The following is an 18,926-nucleotide window of genomic DNA, read 5'->3' on the forward strand; positions in this document are numbered from 1 at the left end:
CACGACCACGACCTCGGAGGATTAGTCACACATCAGCGGGACCAGACAGCCCCACTTCCCCGGGTAAAGTTGAGCGCGTCAGGTGCAATGCAGCAAAAAGCGCCTTTTCTTGTGTCTTGTTGGAGCCTCCGCAGGTTTCGACGGCACATTAACCTGCAGTCAACTCAGCTGGATCCATCTGCTGAGAATATGTTTTATTCATTAAACTGCTGACTGAGATGTGAAACCTATCATGTCATGATATGGAGGGGCAGGAGTGGTTTTGATCACCTGGTTTGACTTTACCTTAAACTGAGAGGCTTTCTCACAGGTGTGACCTGAGGTGAATCATTTTAATTGTCCTATAGGCTAGTAATATGTCAGCTGTTAATAAATGATGACCTCGTCTGGTAGTTTCATGTGGCGTCACCAGGATATCCCAGGGCTTTTTATCCAGGGGGTGACATACAGTGATGCTGCTGTATGTCTGCTAGGCTGGTTTTGGATAGATATCTGGCAGAATGTTCACAAGGTGCTGATCTTATTACAACTCAAAGGTGCTTCTTTTGCCCCAGATTAGTTGGTGTTATGCTTGCGTTTGATGCTGCCACTCACAGCAGAGATGTGAGATCCAGTTTTAAAAAATGCAAAGCTTTTTTTTGAAGATGCTAAGATGTTGTCAGCAGCTGGAGTTGAAGCCTCTATTCATCAGAAATCCTGACAGGATGGTTTGGGCCTGGAATACATGGTGCATGCAGAATGTAAACAAAGGAGTAGATGTCACGGGGACGCAGGGGACACGTCCTGTCAGCGTTTAGAACATGTGCATCTTTTCAGAAACATAAATTAAAGACATTTACGTCATAAATCGGTGCATAGAATTCACTAGAATGCAGGACATTAAGTGTCACCCCCAAAGTTGTAACCAAACCTTGGATGTATGAATAACATTTGGGTTCAAGGGCTGATTAGTTTTTGTTGTTCAGTCAATTTATGATTTCTGACTGATTTTAACACGTTATAAATGACTCTGAAAATGTTTTTTGATCAGTCAATTCATCATTTGGTCTTTAAAATGTCAGAAAACGGTGGGAAAAGACTATCACAACAGTCTAATACTGAAATATATTCAATTTACTATCAAATAAAACAAACAAAAGCAGTAAATTCTGGCACAAATTTATTAATAATTCATCTTCTGAGCTCTGACTCCATTATAAATCTTTAATGTCTGAAAATTGTGGAAAATGACACTTAAAATTGCATGGTTTACTCAACCACAAGACTAAATCTCAATGATTTTCTGTATGTTGATAGAAGTGAGAGAAAAGAGGCAAATCCTCACATTCAAGAGCCAATGTTTTCGCATTTTCAACTTGATAGATGACCTAAAGGAACAGTTCGACATTTTGGGGAAAAACGTTTATTTGCTTTGTCTCCGACAGATGAAAAGATCAATACCACTCTGAGACCTGTCCAGCATCGATCCTCTCTAACTCTGGAGAGCAAGTAAGCTCCCAAAATGTCTATGTATTGGCTTTAAAATCATCGTTCTGTTAATAAAACGACATGTTTTGGCACTAAATTACATGTCACATGGTTATATTCAGATGTATCGAATCTCAGGTTAAAACGCGGACTGACTGACTAATTCAGCATCATGGTTTTGTGTTGTTTACTGTTGTTATTTGGCAGCAAGTGTTGCATTTTCATTGTCCAGTTCAAGCAGCCAGTGTGGTCTGAAAAGGCCAATTCAACTCATCAGAGTGGCCATTAGACCTGTCAGACAAGGGTGGCTGCTGGCCAAAGTGTCGAAGAAGCCACAGACAATATTTAACCAGTGTTTCCTATCAGCCATCAGATCTGTGTGTTTAACTGAAAACAGCTGTACTGTAAATTAAAACAAAGCTGTGCTAATGAGTTAAAATAACACCCACGAGTTCATACATTATCATTAGGTTCATTATGAAGCCCTGTAAGTGGATGTTATATTAAAATAAGCAGCCTCCTGAAGCTTCATTCAGTACGAGCTTTCCCCCGAAAAGAAACATCCACCCTGACAAATTTTACATTGCTGTTTTTCTTTTTCATGAACAACAAGCATTTGCTGCGTAAGACATCCCGCATTACTGTAATTTGTCATAGTGACGCTTCCTTAAATTGGTTCATTTGGCTCCTGTGAGCCGCAGATGCAGTATCTGCTGAGGCTGTTTTATCATTGTCACGGGGAGAATGGCTCCTTAATGATAACCGAGCTTTTATACAGCTTGCACACAAGGCTGCTGGAGGGGGAATAAATGGGTGAATAAGGGAGGAGAGAAGCCAGGGAAGGAAGGGATTCCCTGATTTCTCTCTGTGCAGGCAGCTCATCCAGCGGAGCAGAAAGAAGCCCCGGGGAGTGCAGTCACACAGCATTAGAGGGCTGCCTCTCCAAGATCTGGCAAGACGCTGTAGAAATGTGTATATCTGTGTGTGTGTGTGTGTGTGTGTGTGTGTGTGTGTGTGTGCGTGCGTGCATGGTGGAGTGTATGCTTGCATGCATTCACACATGTATGTATTATCATGGTATGGTGACAGGCTGCAGCTCATGGTGCCAGACTGATGTACTCTGACCTATAAAACCAAACAGTGTGACTACATATTTGGTCAAAACTGAGTTAAGAGCAGAATCTGAGAATACAGTTTCCAACAGGAGCATACAAACATTCACAATGTTAAATATTAGAGAATGTGCAGTGTGCAGAGATGATAGTCCAAAGATGTCCAAAAGATAATTATTATACTATAAATGTATTATTTGCATTAAAAAGCATGCCCAATTTGCAGTAATTACCAATAAAAAATGCACTTTGTCACAGAGAAACAGTAAAACTGTATAGCTATATCAGGAGCGCTAAGCTATATTAAGAGGAAGCTATGTGGTGATGTAGCTATAGCTAGCTAAAGCTAAATCTAGATTTACGTCGATATTACCCTAACTTTTACCTTTAACTGAAAAATCTAAATGTTAATAAACCAAAGTCCTGGGCATTTAGTTCATTGTTCTTAATAACTGAATGAAGCAGTGGCTAAAGAGGAAAAAAAACAAACAGCTAAACTCCTGCTAACGGTAACTAGCTTAGCAGAGTAGCAGGAACTACCATCTCCTTGGTGAGGTTCATGCGATTTGGCGTGGTTAAACTCATAGATATATACAGTACAGGCCAAAAGTTTGGACACACCTTCTCATTCAATGCGTTTTCTTTATTTTCATGACTATTTACATTGTAGATTCTCACTGAAGGCATCAAAACTATGAATGAACACATGTGGAGTTATGTACTTAACAAAAAAAGGTGAAATAACTGAAAACATGTTTTATATTCTAGTTTCTTCAAAATAGCCACCCTTTGCTCTGATTACTGCTTTGCACACTCTTGGCATTCTCTCCATGAGCTTCAAGAGGTAGTCACCTGAAATGGTTTTCCAACAGTCTTGAAGGAGTTCCCAGAGGTGTTTAGCACTTGTTGGCCCCTTTGCCTTCACTCTGCGGTCCAGCTCACCCCAAACCATCTGGATTGGGTTCAGGTCTGGTGACTGTGGAGGCCAGGTCATCTGCCGCAGCACTCCATCACTCTCCTTCTTGGTCAAATAGCCCTTACACAGCCTGGAGGTGTGTTTGGGGTCATTGTCCTGTTGAAAAATAAATGATGGTCCAACTAAACGCAAACCGGATGGGATGGCATGTCGCTGCAGGATGCTGTGGTAGCCATGCTGGTTCAGTGTGCCTTCAATTTTGAATAAATCCCCAACAGTGTCACCAGCAAAACACCCCCACACCATCACACCTCCTCCTCCATGCTTCACAGTGGGAACCAGGCATGTGGAATCCATCCGTTCACCTTTTCTGCGTCTCACAAAGACACGGCGGTTGGAACCAAAGATCTCAAATTTGGACTCATCAGACCAAAGCACAGATTTCCACTGGTCTAATGTCCATTCCTTGTGTTTCTTGGCCCAAACAAATCTCTTCTGCTTGTTGCCTCTCCTTAGCAGTGGTTTCCTAGCAGCTATTTGACCATGAAGGCCTGATTGGCGCAGTCTCCTCTTAACAGTTGTTCTAGAGATGGGTCTGCTGCTAGAACTCTGTGTGGCATTCATCTGGTCTCTGATCTGAGCTGCTGTTAACTTGCGATTTCTGAGGCTGGTGACTCGGATGAACTTATCCTCAGAAGCAGAGGTGACTCTTGGTCTTCCTTTCCTGGGTCGGTCCTCATGTGTGCCAGTTTCGTTGTAGCGCTTGATGGTTTTTGCGACTCCACTTGGGGACACATTTGAAGTTTTTGCAATTTTCCGGACTGACTGACCTTCATTTCTTAAAGTAATGATGGCCACTCGTTTTTCTTTAGTTAGCTGATTGGTTCTTGCCATAATATGAATTTTAACAGTTGTCCAATAGGGCTGTCGGCTGTGTATTAACCTGACTTCTGCACAACACAACTGATGGTCCCAACCCCATTGATAAAGCAAGAAATTCCACTAATTAACCCTGATAAGGCACACCTGTGAAGTGGAAACCATTTCAGGTGACTACCTCTTGAAGCTCATGGAGAGAATGCCAAGAGTGTGCAAAGCAGTAATCAGAGCAAAGGGTGGCTATTTTGAAGAAACTAGAATATAAAACATGTTTTCAGTTATTTCACCTTTTTTTGTTAAGTACATAACTCCACATGTGTTCATTCATAGTTTTGATGCCTTCAGTGAGAATCTACAATGTAAATAGTCATGAAAATAAAGAAAACGCATTGAATGAGAAGGTGTGTCCAAACTTTTGGCCTGTACTGTATACGTAGATGCCGCATTCAACGGTGCTCCTCATTGGAGCGATACGTCAACACGGCCGCCATCTTGCCCAGGTGGAGCCGCGCTGCCTAATGTATGTACAGTCAGGTCCATAATTATTTGGACAATGATACAGTTGTCGTCATTTTGGCTCTGTACACCACCACAATGGGTTTTAAATGAAACAATGAATACCTGCTTCAAGTGCAGACTCTCAGCTTTCATTTAAGGCTTTTTTCAAAAATGTAGTATGAACCGTGTAGGAACGACAACCATTTCTTCACACAGTCCCCCAACTTTAAGGGCTCATAAGTATTTGGACAAACTAACATAATCATCAATTAAACAGTCAGTTTTAATACTTGGTTGCAAATCCTTTACAGTCAATGACTGCCTGAAGTGTTGGACACATAGGCATCATCAGATGCTGGGTTTCTTCCCTGGTGATGCTCTGCCAGCCCTTTACTGCAGCCGTCTGCACTTCCTGCTTGTGTTTTGGGTGTTTTGCCCTCAGTTTTGGCTTCAGCAAGAGAAACGCATGCTCAATTGGATTCAGGTCAGATGATATGACTTGGCCACTGCAGAACATTCCACTTCTTTGCCTTAAAAATGTCTTTGGTTGCTTTTGCAGTATGCTTCAGGTCAATGTCCATCTGCGCTGTGAATCATCGTCCAATGAGTTTTGAAGCATTTGGTTGAATCTGAGCAGATAATGTAGCCCCACAACTGTACAGGCTTTTTAGATGGTTTTTGACAAACTCTAATCTGGCCTTCCATTTTTAAGGCTAACCAATGGTTTGCATCTTGTGATAAACCCTCTGTATTTATTCTAGTGAAGTCTTGTCTTGCTTACAAGAGCAGCAGGATGAAAGCTGAAGTGTTTTGGGCTACATTATCTGCTCAGATTCAACCAAATGCTTCAAAACTCTTTGGACAATGCTTCACAGTGCAGTTGGACAATGACCTGAAGGATATTGCAAAAGCAACCAAAGACATTTTTAAGGCAAAGAAGTGGAATGTTCTGCAATGGCCAAGTCATATCATCTGACCTGAATCCAATTGAGCATTCGTTTCTCTTGCTGAAGCCAAAACTGAGGGCAAAACACCCAAAACACAAGCAGGAAGTGCAGACGGCTGCAGTAAAGGGCTGGCAGAGCATCACCAGGGAAGAAACCCAGCATCTGATGATGCCTATGTGTCCAACACTTCAGGCAGTCATTGACTGTAAAGGATTTGCAACCAAGTATTAAAACTGACTGTTTAATTAATGATTATGTTAGTTTGTCCAAATACTTATGAGCCCTTAAAGTCGGGGGACTGTGTGAAGAAATGGTTGTAATTCCTACACGGTTCATACTACATTTTTGAAAAAAGCCTTAAATGAAAGCTGAGAGTCTGCACTTGAAGCAGGTATTCATTGTTTCATTTAAAACCCATTGTGGTGGTGTACAGAGCCAAAATGACGACAACTGTATCATTGTCCAAATAATTATGGACCTGACTGTATGTCTATTGAGGCAGGAGATTATTTATGATTAAAATCATCATTACTCGCTGAATTCTCAACCGATTTTCATGCGGTTTGGTTTGCTACAATTGTCAGACATGTAGATATGATACAGGATACTTGGTTAAATAAAAAATGCAGTTGTTCATACCAAAATATTTGATCTTATGAAGATAAAGTAACAGTAATAGTTCTACAACACATTTAAACTAAACTTTCCCCATGTAATAAATATTCTTTTTTCTTACTAGATGTACAATGCCCACCATGATGTCATTTAATTATTAATTTTGACTATAAATGTTTATTCACATTTCACACAATGTGCAAAAAATAGTGTATCAGCAGGGTTGTGCCGAGCTGCAGTGCAGATTCTGATTAACAAATGTTGGTTTTGTACAAGTGAAAATAAATGACTTAGAGCTGCATGTTTACACAAAATTTTGCTTTAATTTCATAGTATAACACCACAGTGCTCATGGGAGCCTGGACACAGAACTGTTTACATTATTAGGTCATATTTACAAAAAATACAGTGTACAGTAGCTAGTATTATTTTTAGGAGTCTGCCCAGTCCTGTCGAAGTCCTCAGGTCTGAAGTGACAGCTGCAGATGACTGAGGAGTGATGACAGTCAAGTCCTTTCTCCTCACTGCTGCTACCCATGCCCGTCTCCTATCTGTGTTTTTTGGGAAAATACACACAAAATAAGTGTGTCAGAAAAATGCAGTTCCACATAATTTGTAGTTACAATTCAGGCCACAAGTTAACTACTAACGTTATACTGCGTTATGTCACGTTGGTGCCATGAAACCGATAGTTGACAATTTGGAATAACACATACACCGACATAGCTGTTTGACAAAGCATCATAACTTTATAAGTAATATTATATAAATGTTAACCTTTTTTCTTTAAGTTGTGTGACATAGCGTTAGCTTAATTTGGCATTAGGACCAGATCAGGACAGTTACTTTACTTGATTAGCTTAAAAGAAGGATCACTTTTTGAGATATATATCTCATTTGGGGGCAGCAGTAGCTCAGTCCATAGGGACTTGGGTTGGGAACCGGAGGGTCGCCTGTTCAAGTCCCCGTCCGGACCAAAATATGGAGCGTGGACTGGTAGCTGGAGAGGTGCCAGTTCACCTCCTGGGCACTGCCGAGGTGCCCCTGAGCAAGGCACCGAACCCCCCAACCGCTCGGAGCACCTGTCATGGGCAGCCCCACTCTGAAATCTCTCCACTTAGTGCATGTATAGGTCCTGTTTGTGCATGTGTGTGTTCGGACCTGTGTGTAATTGACAAACAGAGTGAAAAATTGAATTTCCCCCCGGGGATTAATAAAGTATATAAAATTTAAAAAAAAAAAAAATTAAACATGTTCGTAACAGTAAAATATTGTAAAACAACTTCTTACCTGTGGAATGTCATTCCCTTCTGCTTGGTTTTAACACTTCTTTCGTTCGTACACCCAAATGCAGAGCAAAAATGTGGCATTTTTGCTGAGTCTGACATGGGTCTGAACCCGTCAGAGCACCTAGGCAAGATGGCGGTGGTATTGACGCATCCCACAAGCCAGGGTGCGGCATCTATGTATATATATCTATGGGTTAAACTACCTAAAAAGAACATTAAAATGTCTTATAAAGTAGATTAATTTGATAAATTGCAGTAATTCATAAACTGAGCTAAAAACAAAGCCTGTCTCCCGGAGAAACTGCAAACTACACAGCTAAGAGCACTGTATTAATTGGAAGTTAGCTAGCGTGGTGATGGGGGTCATTGCTAGCTAAAGCTAAATCTCAATTTCCATACTCTTTCCCTAATTTATCTGTTCCCTGTAACTGAAAATTATGGAATTAATAAATCAGTATCTTGTAAATTCACTTTATTCTACATGCTTTTATTAAGCAGTGGTTGAAGGAAAAAAAGCTAACCTTCTGCTAACGGTAACTGGCTTAGGTGGCAGTTGGTGGTACTCTTCATGCAATTTGCTGTGGTTAAGCAACCTAAATAGAATATTTAAACGTCTTATAAAAGTAGATTAATTTGCTAAATTTCAGTAATTACAGTAATTGTAATTCCAAAACTGAGCTAAAAACCAAGCCTAACTCACAGAGGAACATCAAACTACACAGCTAAACTCAGTGGCGCTACATTAAGTGGACGTTAGCTAGTGTGGTTACGGAGTCATAGTTAGTTAAAGCTAAATCTAAATTTACATCCTGATCTTACACTAATTTATCTGTGCCCTGTAACTGAAAATGATGACTTTTATATATAAACATCTTGTTGATTCAGTTCATTGTACATGCTTTTCTAAGCAGTGGCTAAAGGAAAAAAATAAAAGCGGCTAACATTCTGCTAACGGCAACTAGCTTAGCAGAGTAGCAGTAAGTGCCATCTTAGATCTTAACCCTGGTGAAGCGCATGCAGTTTGGTTTGGTTCAGCTATCTAAACACAATAAAATGTTAATAGATTAATTTATTAAATTGCAGCAGTTACAGAAATGAGCTAAAAACCAAGCCTAACCAGATAAATATTTGTTAGCAAACTAGCACACAGCTAATTCAAGAGCATGATAAGTGGAAGCTAGTTGGTGTAGCGATGTAGCCATACCTAGCCAAAGCTAAATCTAAACTGATCGTACCCCAGCTGTTACCTGTAACTGAAAATTAACAATTTTGATAAGTTAACATCTTCGGTTCATTATTCTACATAATTAAATAAAGCAGTTGGGTAAAGAAAAAAAAAAAGGGTTAATGGTGACTTGATTAGCAGAGCAGCAATATTTTGACTCTGTGAAGTTCATGTGATTTGATGTGTTTGAGCTACCTTAATAAAAATATTTAATTGCATGAAATAATAGATTAATTGATTAAATTGATTTAAGTATAAATAGCAGTATGGAAAAAACACATATTACACAAAAACACATATTAAAGGCATGTAATCCCTACAAACGAACTTGTTAAAGTGTATGTTATAAGAGTAGACTACATTTTGTTGGCAGGCACTGCAATTTTGAAACATTATGAAGCCTAAAAATCCAAAAATGATTGCGTTGCTTCAGTTATATGTAGGATGTAAGCTTTCAGACCATTCTGAGAACTTTAAATGACCTTTTCTTTACTTTACTGCCTCAGTAGTTACAGCTTTCTGCCTTTATAGGGCCGTATTGTTGGCACCTCCTCTGCCTCTCACATAAATCCTATCCACTCCCTGTTCTCACTAATAATGGACAGGGTAACTGTGATGGAGATTTTCTGCCTTTGAGAGTTATGCGCAAAACTTGAATGGTACTACAGTGTATAGATAAGATAGGATAAGAAAAGATGAGATAAGATAAGATAAAAAAAAAAACCAACAACATAAGAATGTAAGTAGCAAATATAGGGAGTAAAGGTAACACAAATGCCTCATAGGTTAACAATAAATGTAAGATAAACTAAGTAAAACAGGTAACATAAAATACAGTAGAAAGAAATATTAGCATTATAAATGTGGGCCACATTGAATATTATCTAAACCTACTACAAACTGCATAATTATATCCAGATTAACTGCTGATGACCTGAGCTACTGCAACAAATCTTGTCTGTGCTGCTGCATTCAATAACGTCTGATCCCTGTAGTGTCGTGTTGTACGGGGTTTCCCTCCCTCCCACTCACTGATGCTTCCCTTTATCCATGGCTCTCTAGTGCATACCCCGTTTGGTATGCAGCCTATAGCCCCATGCGGCCTCAGAGATGCATCGCGTCCCCGTTCAATCAAAGCAGCAACGAGGCAATCAGTGGAAGCCCATCCACACACCGACACTGCAGATGTGGGAGGGCAGGAAAAAAAGCACCTCAAAAAGCAGAGATGTAATTTGGAGGCAGCGCAGAGAGGAATGACTCAGTTGGGTAATAGATTGCCGGTCAGGGGGCGATGCCTCTGTGTCACCCTCCCTCAGCCTCTAATGTGTATGGACACATGTCATGCACTGTGGGCGCTCTGTGATGTTGAACTGAACCTCTGACGGGGACGGTGGGCTGTGATGGGATGATGGGACACTTCACCCTGCAAATCAAAAAAATGTGTGGATGCACACACGCTCAAAATAAACCCTTATTATTTCAAATTACATCATTATTTCGTTTTCTTTTTTTCCACAGCACCAGCACGTTGACCAGAGTGTGCGGTGTGGAAGAGTCAACAAAGCAGAGCATACGTCAAACACTGGCATTAATTAGATTCACTGTTTGCAAGTCGTGCACATCAAGGTTTTTAATCAATAAATATATTTGAACAGATTAAGGACAGATGTAATGACATGGCTGCCTCATGGTTATGTTTAAACATTAAAACCACCAAGCTTGGAGTAGGAACTTGATTAATTTTAAATTCAAAGTAAACAAAATGATAACATTTAAAGGAATATTATTTAGAAATGTTCTTATTTTACAGATTTACCATAAATAAATGAAAATCAATTGGATTTTAGCTTGAAGGGTCATTCTTGAATTTTGGAAACGTAGTTTGACAAAGTAGTCCTAAGTCAAGCTCCACTTACTTTTTCCACAGCATTCAACCATGACATGCAGCAGTGGAGCTATTGTAATTGGACCTTGAGTTAATATTGTTTTATGAATCAGAAAAGATAAACAAGACTAAGAGTCGGCAGTCATGCTAGTGGCTCTATGAGTGACATGTTAAGATAAAAATTACAACAATGCTGATGCTTAGCATGTATACTGTTAACAATCCATGTTCACAATCATAGTTGAACATGTTAGCATGCTAACGTGCTAATAAGCAGCACACACAAAGTATAGCTGAGACCAATGGGATGATGGGAATATACTTTTTATTTCTATACAGGCACAACTTTTTAAAACATAATTTATTTGTTACACACTAGACTTTTAAAACATGATATGTATAAATCAGAAATACTGTGATGATGCAGTTAGGCTGTATGGGGAGATGATAAACTGCAGTAGGTGAGAGGCGAATGAGAGGTTAAGTTCATGAAGGCAGAGCCAAGTTTATCTTCCAATGAGGTATTCGACGATGTTTTGTTCTCTTATCAATTCAAGGAATGCCGCTCTTGGTGTCATACACATTTTAATCACATAATCTTGAGCATTAATCATCAGTTTCAGTAGAATTTCCTGTCAACCTCACCCATATTTGTTGTACAGGGCAAAGTCCATGTTGAAATGTATTCACTGCGTTGGTTCTTACCACTGAGACACAGTGTCTGTACAAACTGTACCAGACCTCTGAAGCAGTTCACCTCTTACTGGCTCTTTATTTCCTCTGGTCGAGGTGCATTTTGTACCTGATTGAAAGAGCCATCTGGCCTGTGATCAGTGTTTGAATCTGCTTGTTGTGACTCTGCAGGGTTAGTCATTGTACTCAGGAAGTCACATAACCCAGTTTAAAGAGGTGAATTGTCGATTTTACGCTTCTATTTTTGTACAGATTAAACAAAGGAGATATGAATTGTTCAGTAGTTAGCTTTAGAGGGGCTGGTGGGTGCATTTTGTTGCCTTTGGACAGAGCCAGGCTCGTTGTTTCCCCTGTTTTCAGTTTTTATTCTTGACAATTTAATTTTTAAATGAGAGATAAATAGTAAGGGGAGTAGGATTATTTAAGTGTACACTTCTTCCTACTCCTTTTTGATCATGTCTGTTGATGTTTTTTTTTGGTTTTTATTCTTTGTTTTGCTCAAAATATAGTCATTCATTCATTTATGCTAAGCTAAGCTAACCCGCTACTGGTGGCAGCCTTATATTCAGGCTTTTCTCATGCACTGTTTGTACGTAGACCTATGAAAAGTAGTGCACTAGAATAACTATAATCGTGAGCTAATAATTATATAACTAGAGGTCAACTGATTCATCGGTTTGGCGGATTAATTGGCACCGACTGGACTTTATATAAACAATAGTTAATGGCAGAATGGGGCCCCAATTGTGGCCAGTGTACCTTTTACTGATCATGTGGGTACGGCCATGAGCCTTTTGCGTGGAGTACCCCACAGGCAAAGTGAAGGTAATGTGTGCTTTTGATCTGCCTTGTACTTGCAATGTGTGTAAAATTCATTTCAGATAATCTAAACGACGATTAACTCATAATTACTTTGAGCCTGGGAGGAGCACTCAGTGCGCTCCAGCCATAAATGCACAACAAACTTTTCATTTTTAACCCTACATCAGAGATAATTTTCTCAGAAAGCAATTATCCTGACATTTTTCTGGTGATAAAGAATGTGACTTTGTCCCGGGAACAGCTGATTTTACCGCAAGGCTCTTTAGTGGTGTTCATGTCATGTCAGGTTTTCAGGCAGATTCTCCCCACAATAGTTGTCTCTTGAAGCTGTCCTGTGATCATCTGCTTTGCTGGATTTTTACAGTTTTAATGCTGGGAATAAAAGTCCCACACAATAATGATTTTATTCGATGTCCTGTCATTTATGAACAGGACACATTTAAGCTCTTTGTAGATCTACACAATGCAAAGGTATAAAAGCTATCCATCTTTACTCACCAATTTGGCATCAGCCTACTCCCTTCCAAATAATCCAGCCACGTAATTATCCATTGATTAAATTCAATCACACAATTTGATCCTCCTTAAGCTCCACCTAAAACCAACCCGGTGCCATGGGTGTGTTGGTTGTTGACATTCTGCCTGTTACATGCATTGTCTTCTTTCAAAATATACTTCGTTTTCACAGGAAATTTACTGTTTACATACAGTCTCTTTCAAAATAAACACACTGTGTCAATACAACAGTGAGTATTGATGTTTTCTTTCCTCCAACAACTGATGCACATAGTTGGGTTTAGGCAACAAAAACACGTGGTTGGGTGTAGGAAAAAAGAACATAGTTTGGCTTTATATTCTTACGGAACGTGAACGGCACTTTCCCAGGTGAGGGTCATGTTTGTTGGACCCATCCACCACCCCGCCCACCTTACTCAGACTCTCGCTGCCTTATATTCCTGTACCACTGCGTTTCCCCCCTACGCAGCCAAGTGCCGTTAAACTATAAGGGCAAAAGGCCATGTATCATGCAGACGTTACAGGACGGCTTTGTTCCTCAGTGATCATCAACGTCATTAATGACTTATTATCATTTATATGTTGCAGACTTGATGGGTATTTATATTTAGACTACCAACCATTTTTATACACCAGCCAAGAGTAGAATTTTCACAACGTGGTAAACATAAAATTGTTCTTATTGATGGCTTATACAGTCACAATACAATCAATTAACCATTAATACAGCCATTACCATGTCCTTATAAAGCCTTATCAGAATGTGACAACAAAGATGCAGCTAATTGCAAAGTGCAAGTTGTTGAAGCAGTACAAGGATGTGAGAATTCAGTAATTGTTAGGATGCCCTTTCTGTCAAAATGTTGTGCGCTCCAAATATTGGCTCCTGATTATTTTACAGATTCGGTTGTTGTGGCTCACAGCCAGGATTCAACTTGAAATGTGTGGGTTGCTGCATGGTATAACTGAACTTGTTTAAAGTTTTAGTTTCATAAGTTCTGTGTTTGTGTGAATGTCATGGCCACCTGAAACTCACTAAAATGATCATTAGCAAATAAACTCGCTCGGCTCGGCTTCTTAAAGGGATGACAAGTGGATCTTTGGTGCAGCGAACCATATGCTCACCTGCCTAAAACAACAGCACACGTCTTTGCTGCAAGATCTTTTCTCATCGATCTGTCCTGGAGGCTCAGCCAGCCCAAACACTTATCTGTCCCCCAAACACTGAGTTTCATTGTGCGTCTGCGTCTTCGGTGTTACACTAATGTACCCACATACACTGCAATAAAACTGAAATGACACAAGGCTAATCTCAAAAGAAAATCATAATCCATTAGCGTCCACTCGGGTTTAAATTACACATGCACTTCTGATTAATGGTAACACTGCTCTGTACACACACAAGCACTTTCAAAAGATTCCCTTCTTTCCATTAGCCGGTGGTGCATCGAAAAGACAAAGTGCAGTAAAATGTGGCAGGCAGGCAGTATTTAAACAGGAATGAGTGCTATGAAATATTCAGCCACGTTAGTGAAAGGAGAGGGAGCTGTTTATAACCTCAACATCTCTCTTCCTCTCTGTGAAGAAGCAGCGCAGAGGCCACGACTGAAACTGGGTTAATGAGATCCAGCCTGGATCCAAACCCCTCTCATCTCGTGTTCTTTAAGCGCTCGTAGTAACGACATGGAAATCTTTAACATGCTGTGGAAGAGTTTTCCTCAAAGATGCATATCATAAAAGATCACACATCATCCGTCTTAGTTTTTTCTGTTGTTGGAATTCCTTAACGATCTGTTTCCCTACATCTTTTTTTTTTTTTTTTCTAGAGAGAGATTTCAGACACTCTATGCTGAATATGTGCGTGTTTATCCAACAACCAGACTGTCTTCACTTGAACCGTCTCACAGTTTCTATCATAAGACTAAACAGTGCCAGATCTGTGGCGTAGATGGCAGACTGTGGCTTGAAATCTGGACTGTTTCACTGCTGTTCATGGCAAAGGAAATTTCACACTGCAGGCGTGGAACGAGTTGATTACGCTGAAGATTGAGGGAGAAGCGAAAGCTTTTGTCCTGCGTGCAATTAATCACATTACGATACAAGCTGATTTTATTGAGGAGGCATTGAGGAAACTGCAGGTGGGGATGGAGAGGTAGAAGAGTCATAGTGGATTTGAATAATGTGGATTTTTGCTGCAGTGCAGGCTGACAAAGAGAAAATGTGTGTCAGCTCTGTGTTACGTTGCGAAGATAATGTCTGTATTACATGATTTTCCTTTGCTGTTTGTACTCAGGTTTATCCTCCATGCAAAGAGGACGTGATGTTATTAAGGGTGCAGCAGGTTTAGCTATCATTGACTTTATTTACACACTTTTACAGCAGAGTGGTTGAATGCTTTCCACAGGCATGACCGGAGTTATGCACTTAGGCCCAATTTCCACTTCATGGTCAACTCTCTTTTGGCACTAGGTCCTATGCTCACTTTTTGTTTCCCACTGCATCATCTTCAGCACAATACAAACACACAGGCATGTTCTCTTGCTGGATCCTCTCATTGGCAGTCAAACAGAGGAATGTCTTCACACCATTAATTGACCACGGCGCGGTTTTCCAATAGCTTCACTATTTAAAAATGGCAGCAGGATTTTCTGTGTCGCGCAAGTAACGATTCTAGTCACAATTCTCTAACTCCAGCTTCTTATATTGACTCAGCTTGCTGAGTCAATATACTTTTTGAAAAAAGTACCAGGTTCCAGGTTCTATCCACAATTTTTGTCTTTTTAACAGAAAACCAGTAAAGAACACATCTAAGCAAGTCGAGTCTAGCTGTACCATAGACTACTGTACACTGGCATATTAACCCCAGGGGACACTCCACCAAAACTTTGTATATAATTTGATTGGGAGCAAATTAATTGGGAATATGCACCATGTACTGTAAGCATTATATAAACCCAAATGTTTAAGATGCTAAAGGAGATTTTGGAATAGGACCCTTATACAAGACAGGGCCTTAAAAACAGGTTAAAAAGTAGGAAGGACATCCTCATAATTTCAGTTTGCATTTTTGCTTTAGTTAATATTCAACCAATTACCATCTGTAATGGGAGGGGGGGGGTTGCTATGCATTAAGAGGAAGAAAACACTGCTCAGTGGGGGAACAGACTTTGACACAACATCAGGAATGCATTTTGCTATCATCACTTGCGGCTCCCACTGGCCGGTTGAGAGGAGTAAGGAGTCAGCAGTCAATGGCATTTGTGAATCACTGCCATGACAGAAGGTCCTTCAACAGTCATAAACGTGGACACAAAATATTAGGCTGATGGGTGCAGTAGTTAGCGAGATTAGTTGTAGAGAGGCAGACATACAGATACATGCACGCATGCACATAAATGAATGCATGATCCCGTTGTCATGAAGTTCACTGACTCATGCTCTTGAACTCGACTGTTTATCGAACATTAGCACAGTCTAAAATAAACAGACCAGCATGCAGCTCCTCAGCTGTGTATCCCTTAGCTCGTTTACACACATACTATGTTACCCAGAAAACCTTGTGTGGGAGTCCCAGTAACACATACTGCTCATGGTCATAGCGACTTCAAGTGACTGTCCAGCGCTTCAGTTTATGACCAAACACCTACAAAAATAACAACATTCCCATCAGCTTCAGCTATACTTTAGTGCTAATTAGCAATGTAAGCATGCTAACATACTATAACAAGATGGTGAACATGGTAAACATAATACCTGCCAAACATCAGCTTGTTAGCAAAGTCATAGTGAGTGTGTTAGTATTCAGCTCAAAACACCAACATGACTTAATCAGAGCCGCTAGCATGGCTGCACATTCTCTTTCCAGGAAGTCACTGAACAGATTAAACCCAATTTTAACCCCAAATTAGTCACAGTGGACTCATTTTAGAATCATCGTTGTGTGACATTTGTTTGTGTGGTGTTTGTTAGTCTTGGTGTTCTCTGCATTTTGTGAAATAAAGGCTGCAAAATCTGGAAGTTATGTTTAGAGTCAAAACTCTCTGCTCTCAGCTAGATTTAGACATCACAGCTCAAGAAATGGTCTGAGTTCTTTTTTTATCTTTTGTGCTGCAATTTTAAACGTAACAGCTTTTTTTTTGGTACATGAGCATGTTTTATAACACAGCATTGAATAATTAAGCAATTTTCCAAAATATAAGCTGAATGCAGCAGCGGTCACAGTACTGCTGTACGAGGAGAGATGTCTTTCCCTTTTTTATTTCTCAGATGTTGAGGTTTGTTTTAAGATGTGCTGTGTCTCCCAGAGGCATGAAAAAAGGTTTCAAGGTCAAAACATTTAACTTGTACTGAAGACATCACTGAACACCTGATTTAACTTTCTTGCCCTTTCTCCCTGTAAATCTGCCTTTCTCTTTCTGGTAGTTTTTATTCTTCCAGTCACGCCCAGCAGCACTTACCAAATCAAATCATCCATTTTCCGTCTCTGGCTCAGCACTTCCTCTCTGCTGGTTTGTTTGGAGGAGGGCAGCCTCTTCCTGAGCCCACGCTGCCCTTTCCTCCTAATTAGTGGGTGAAATGACACAAACAACCCATCAATACAAGGACAATGAGGCAGCATTCAGATAAGACTGATGTAGGAGAGTTCATTGGAGGTGAAAGGAGCAGGAAGCGAAAGGAGGAGCACGGGGAGTTTATGAGAGCACAGCTGAGAGAAGCTCTAGATAAGGTTTTTTAGGGGCACTAACTCTGTTGGTTTGTTTTTCCTATTTTCTGCTCCATTGAGCCCTGCAGGGAGCTGTGGTGGCCTGCAGGCTTGATAGGTCATTACTGGTGACAGCTCCTGTGAGAGTTGTAATGTTACGGTGGCACTGACACATGTGCCCCATGGCTGTAAGGGCAGCATTTTAACTGTTAGTCATGGCTGGGTAGGAATTGCTTGAAATAACAGTGGTGTTCGAACTCAAACTAGAAACAACGAAATGTGAACAACTCTGAAATGCAGTGGAGGAGGAAATAGAGTTGGTGTAGGAATGAGTCCTAAAACACGGAAATGAGTTGGCATTCTGGGACGTTTCCTCGTCTGGAAGTCAGTGGGTTTTTTAATTGGTTTTTGGTTAGACGCCTGAAATAAGGTCTGTGGTTAACACAAGCTTAAGAGACTTTCATGTTTTGCTCTGTGACAGAAAATACATCACTAAATACCCTGCTCTACCATATTTGCTGCCAAAACCTTTACTCTACTAATGCTAACTCTGCTCTCTGTACTGACAAGTCCGCTGTGTTGGAGATTTCAGGTTTCTTTGCTGGTGCTGAAGTCTGTTCCCCTGTTGATATGTGTTTTATATTTTAGACAGTGATGGGCCTTCATATTTGTCCATCCATTTTCATCTGCTTATCCGGGTCGAGGTCCCGGGGGCAGCAGGCTGAGCAAAAGCACCCCAGACGTCCCTCTCCCCAGTGACGTTTTTCAGCTCCTCCTGGGGGACATCTTATTTGTGACCCATCTAATCCAGCTTGCTCTGGGTACATTTGGATCTCAGATTTTAGTGACAAACTTAGCAGAGATACAGGCCAGTATCGTCGAGGTCAGACTTTTTAAGGGACATATTCCTTAGAAAAGACATTTTTTTTTGACATTTGAAAAGTCCTGAATTGAAAATGTTACTTAATTAAAAGTAGGCTTCTTAAAATATAATAAAAATATTAACTAAATGCAGAAAAATGTCCCTTTAGAGTGTTGTTTTTATATACTATCCATAGACTGCATAATAATGGATGTAGCTATGTCACCAATGGGTTTGTAGACTTCCTCTCAAGTTCGGCATTTTGATCGTTGCCATCATGTTTTTTGGAGCCAGAAGTCACCATATTTAGGCAAGAGGGTGGAGCTGTAGAGGAGCGTGCAGTTGTCATGAAGGAGGAAGTTAGCTATAAAGAGCAGGCTGTAAACATGTCATAATAATATTTTCCTCTAAAATTAGGTATAAAATGGCGTGAGATGGAAATACGTGAAACTGTACTCAAAGCAGAGTACTCAGATACGTACTTTCCACCGCTGCTGA

General features: G+C 40.3%; 1 protein-coding gene across 3 annotated transcripts in view; it reads left to right on the forward strand.

Annotated features, from left to right (window-relative positions):
* The window catches only part of sytl5 (synaptotagmin-like 5), a 67,790-nt gene that overhangs the window by 340 nt on the left and 48,524 nt on the right, over positions 1 to 18,926 (forward strand). The window lies entirely within an intron of this gene.

The sequence above is a fragment of the Epinephelus lanceolatus genome, chromosome 14, assembly GCF_041903045.1.
Source record: "Epinephelus lanceolatus isolate andai-2023 chromosome 14, ASM4190304v1, whole genome shotgun sequence".
Classification (NCBI taxonomy): domain Eukaryota; kingdom Metazoa; phylum Chordata; class Actinopteri; order Perciformes; family Serranidae; genus Epinephelus; species Epinephelus lanceolatus.